Raw genomic sequence first — 5,664 nt, 5'->3', positions numbered from 1 at the left:
TATTTCCCTGGGACAGAATTCCCAGGGAAAGTTGAGGGCTGCCACGCTTGCTTTTTGGGTGACCCAGACTGTGTGTTTTTGAGAGTCCAAGCTGACTAGGGCAGAAGTGGTACCCCAACACGGCACAGCTGCTCTACGAAAAGCATGACCAGACTACTTCCTTAAGTGTGTCCCTGCTCTGGTCCTCCGCACTGGTTAGAACTTCCCAACTGGGGCCTTTAGCCAATTCCACCAATGTTCTTTGGCTGAGAGAGGTTTGAAAACTACCTGGGACAGAGTTCCTAGACGGAGGGATGGACCACCGTGTTTGTTGGTTTGGCAATTTAGCCATTCCAACATGGCACAAGTATACATATGTAACAAACCTGCACATTATGCACATGTACCCTAGAACTTGAAGTATAATAAAAATAAATAAATAATAAAAAAAAAGAGAGAAAACTTTCTGATCTTCAACAAACCTGACAAAAACAAGAAATGGAGAAAAGACTACTATTCAATAAATGGTGCTGGGAAAACTGGCTAGCCATACACAGAACATTGAAACAGGACCCCTTCCTTACACCATATACAAAAATTAACTCAAGGATGATTTAAAGAGTCAAGTATAAAAGCCAAAACTATAAAATCCCCAGAAGAAAACCTAGCAATATTATTCAGGACATAGGAAAAGATTTCATGACGAAGATGCCAAAAGTAATTGCAACAAAACCAAAAATTGACAAATGGGATCTAATTACACCAAAGAGCTTCTGCACAGCAAAAGAAACTATTAACAGAATAAACAGATAACCTACAGAATGGGAGAACATTTCTGCAAACTATGCATCTGATAAAGGTCTAACATCCAGCATCTATAAAAAACTGACACTAAATTTACAAGAAAGAAATGAACAACCCCATTAAAACTGAGCAAAGGACAGGAACAGACACTTCTCAAAAAAGACATACATCTGCCCCACAAGCGTATGAAAAAAAATCTCAACATCACTAATCATCAGAGTCATGTAAATCAAAATAATAATGAGCTATCATCTCACACCAGTCAGAACAGCTAAAAGTAAAAAACTAACAGATGCTGGTAAGGTTGTGGAGCAAAATTTCACTTACCCTGTTGGTGGAAGTATAAATTTGTTGAACCATAGTGGAAGACAGTGTGGCAATTCCTCAAAGACCTAAAAGCAAAACACCATTCAACCCAGCAATCCCATTACTGGGTATATACTCAAAGAAATATGAACTGTTCTATTATAGAGACACATGTGCCCATATCTTCACTGTAGGACTATTCACAATATCAAAGATACGGAATCAGCCCAAATGCCCATCAGTAACATGTGATACATAGATACCGTGGAGGACTATGCATCCATGAAACAGAATGAGACCTGCCCTTTGGGGAGACATGGATGGAGCTGGAGACCATTATCTTTAGCAAACTAATGTAGGAACAGAAAACCAATTATCATATGTTCTCATTCATAAGTGGGAGCTAAATAGTGAAAACACATGGATGCATAGAGAGGAAGAGCACACACTGGGGCCTATCAGAGGGTGGAGGGTAAGAGGAGGAAGAAAAGCAGAAAAAGTAACTAATGGATACTAGGCTTAATACATGGGTGATAAAATAATCTCTACAACCAACCTCCATGACACACATTTACCTATGTAACAAATCTGCACATCCTGCACATATACCCCTGAACTTAAAACAAAAGGTTTTTAAAAAGTTTATATGGTGAGGAAAAAGACTCAGAATGTAGTTAACAAAATATTAAAGGACAAGAACAAAGTTCGAGGACTAACATCAGATTTCAAAACATTCTAAACCTACAGTTATTATGAGAGTGTGGTGTTGGCAAAAGAATAGCAAAAAGATTGATGAAACAGAATAGATGGCCCAGAAATCAAGCCACAAAAATATAGTCAACTGATGTTTGATGAAAGAGAAAAGAAAATGCAATGAAGAAAAGATAGTTTTTTCTAATAAATAATGTTGAGAAAAAAGTGGAAATCTATATTTAAAAAATGACTCTAGACACAGACCTTACACCCCACACAAATGGATTTGTAAATGAACTCAAAATGGATTGCAGATCTAAACATAAAACATGGAATTATAATACTCCTAAAAGATAACATAGGAGAAAGTCTACATGATGTGGGGTTTGGTGATGGCTTTTCAGATACAACATCAAAGTCACGAACAATGAAAAAAATTGATAAGCTGGACTTCATTAAAATTACAAATTTCTGTTCTGTGAAAGACACTGTTAAGCAAATGAAAGGACAAGCCACAGACTGACAGAAAATATTAACATTTGCAAAAGACATAACAAATAACGGACTGCTATTCAAAACCTACAAAAATCTTTTAAAACTCAAAAACAGGAACATAAACAACTCTAGGAAAAAAGTTAGCTAAAGACTTTAACCGATATCTCACCAAAGAAGACATTCAGCTGGCAAGTAAAATGTATGAAAAGATGCTCCACATTATATGACATAAGTGAAATGTAAATGAAAACAGCAATGAGACACCAATGCACACATATTAGAATGACCAAATTTCAAACACTCACAACACCAAATGCTACCCAGGATGTGGAGCCATAGAAACTCTCATTCCTTGGCAGTGGCAGTGAGAAATAGTACAACTGTTTTGGCAGAAAGATTGGCAGTTACTTAAAAAACAAACACCCTCTTACTATAAGGTTCAGAAATCACACTACTGGGTATTTAACCAAAGATGTTCAAAACTTGTATCCACACAAAACCTGCAAACAGATATTCAGAGCAGCTTTATTCGTAAGTTGCAAACTTGGAAGCAACCAAGATGCCCTTCAGTAGGTGAATGAAAAAATCAACAGCAGTACATCTAGAAAATGGAATATTATTCAGTGCAAAAAGAATGAGCTACAGAGCCAGGAAAAGACCTGGAGGAATCCTAAATGCATATTAGTGAGTAAGCGAAGCCAATTTGAATAGACGACATCCCGTGTGATCCCAACTGTATGGCATTTTGGAAAAGGCAAAGCTATGGGACCAGTAAAAAGTCAGTGGTTGACATGAAATGATCATATTTTGTTAGCTGTGTACTTTAGTATTGGGGGGTGGGGTGAATGACTAATAGGCAGAGCACAGAGAATGTTTGGAATAGTGAAAATATTCTGTATGAATGTATAATTACAGATACACGTCATTGTACATTGATCCAAATCCGTAAAATGTACAACACCAAGAGTGAATCCTAATGTAAACCATGCACTTTGAGTGATAATGAGGTGTGAATGTAGGTTCCTAATTGTAACAAATGTACCAATCTGGTGGGAGATATTGATAATGGGAGAGGCTGTGTGTATATGGGGGCAGTGAGTGTACAGAAATCTCTGTACCTCCTGCTCATTTTTGCTGTGACTACATCCTGCATGATTCCTACATCCTGTATGATACAACTGCTCTAAAAAGTAAGGTCTATTGAAAATGCATGTTATGAGAACACATTCCTTAATCTAAAGAAACAGAACCCTAGGGTGAGTCCTAGAAGTTTTCATTTATATAATTTATTCAGACAATTATTATACATGTTAAATTTTAGAAAGTTCATTTTAAAAATAATTAAGTAGGGTGAGATCAACATAGAATCCTAGATCCACTAAAAATGTTTATACCAGGTACTAAAGTGAGTGAACAATTCTTGACAGTGAGACCCAAGAAGACACTTGAAAATAATTGAGAAAATTCTTTTAATGGGTAGAACCCATTTCATGAGATCATCTTGTTTTCCCCTAAAACAGCGCTATCATCTTATTAGTGCATGAAACAGATATGAACAGGTACTAGAGCTTGGGGTAATTTTTAAAAAGGTCTGAATTAAAACACAATTGGGGGGCTGACCACAAAACATCTCAAGCTTTTTGTATTAACATTCATGCGCATATGGGCTAATTAGTAAAAGGAATAAATAGCAGAAATATGATTGTAAAAAATATACATGGCTGGGCACAGTGGTTCATGTCTGTCAACCTAGCACTTTGGGAGGCGGAGGCAGGAGGATCCCTTGAGCCCAAGAGTTTGAGACAAGCCTGTGCAACATTGTGAGATATCCCTACAAAAATTAAAAACACATGGTGGCATGTGTTGTTGTCCCATCTACTTGGGAGGCTGAGGTGGGAGGACAGATTGAGGGCAGTAGGTCAAGGCTGCAGTGAGCCATGATTACACACTGCACTCCAGCCTGGGCAACAGAGGAAGGCCCCGTCTCAAAAAAAAAAAAAATTCTATGTGAGTGAAATTGACCTTTTTAGAAATTTTCTGAGTAATTAGATTGCTGTTTTTGATACACATAAATGACCAATCCATAATTGTCCATTCAGTTTATTCATTTCTTTAGGAAAATCTATTGATGTTACATTATGTTCAATAATTGTACAAGACAAAGTACTTAACAGAGAATACAACATGTACAATTATAAGGAAGTTTCATAGTTGGGGGAATCCAGATAGCTTGGTAAAGATAGACGGGGTGGAGATCAAAAGTGGAGAGCAATGAAAAACAAAGGTGAATGGGAACCAGATCATAATGGATTCTGTATGTCATGCTGGGGTTGGAAATGTATCCTGAAAATGCTATAGAGGGACTGAGAAATTTAAATAAAGAGTATAGCATAATTGAATTATTTTAGACATATAGCTATAAGTACTATGGAGGATAAAGAGGAGAGAGGAGTTTCAATATAGGGAAAAAAAGCTTTTTTTTTCATGTAGATAACTTTAGGAAATGAAACTGAATGTTTAGGACTAGCAAGAGAAAAAAATGAGAAAAATTTTGATGGAACCTATACAGGTGAATTAAACTCTGTTCCCTAATTTTTCAGATATTAGAGCGGCTATTCAATCACAGTGTAAATATGGCTATTCATTGTTTTAAATTGCCATGTATATCATTAGATTCCATATATCAACTCTAAGAGGATATAAATTATGTGTCATGATTTGTGTCACTGCATAAAAAAAATAAATTGCTAGCTTAACTTTTACACAGTGCTAAGTTGCCATTAATTGTAAAATGGATTCCAACTTCACAGATAATAAAATGAGAAAAATGTGCATCTTAGAGTTGATAAAATACATTTTTAATTTTGTAACTTGAATTTAGATCTTCTCAAAAAACATTTTACTTTTATAAATCTCAGTTGAAATGACTAATCAAGAAAATATATTATAGGGGCCAGGAATCCCAGCATTTGGGGAGGCCAAGGCAGGTGATCAGTTGAGGTCAGGAGTTTGAGATCTGCCTGGTCAACATGGTGAAATCCCATTTCTACTAAAAATACAAAAATCAGCTAGACGTGGTGGCCCATGCGTGTATTCCCAGCTAATCAAGGCTGAGGCAGGAGGAACCCAGGAGGCGAAGGTTGCAATGAGGTGAGATGTTGTCACTGCACTCCAGCCTGGGTGACAGAGAGAGAGAGAGAGAGAGAGAGAGAGAGAGAGAGAGAGAGCGCCACTGATTGATGGATTTTCTCTGCCAGCACCACTGATTGATGGAGAAGGAGGGATGGTCTCATCATATTTTGCCAGCTCTGTAAATGAAATGTAGATCCTTGGATTCCGTTTGCCAGTATTTTATTGAGGATTTTTGCATTGATGTTCAACAGGGAT

This window comes from Rhinopithecus bieti, unplaced genomic scaffold (genome assembly GCF_001698545.2).
Source record: "Rhinopithecus bieti isolate Rb0 unplaced genomic scaffold, ASM169854v2 scaffold_18644, whole genome shotgun sequence".
Classification (NCBI taxonomy): domain Eukaryota; kingdom Metazoa; phylum Chordata; class Mammalia; order Primates; family Cercopithecidae; genus Rhinopithecus; species Rhinopithecus bieti.
Note: the sequence above shows the minus strand (reverse complement) of the source record.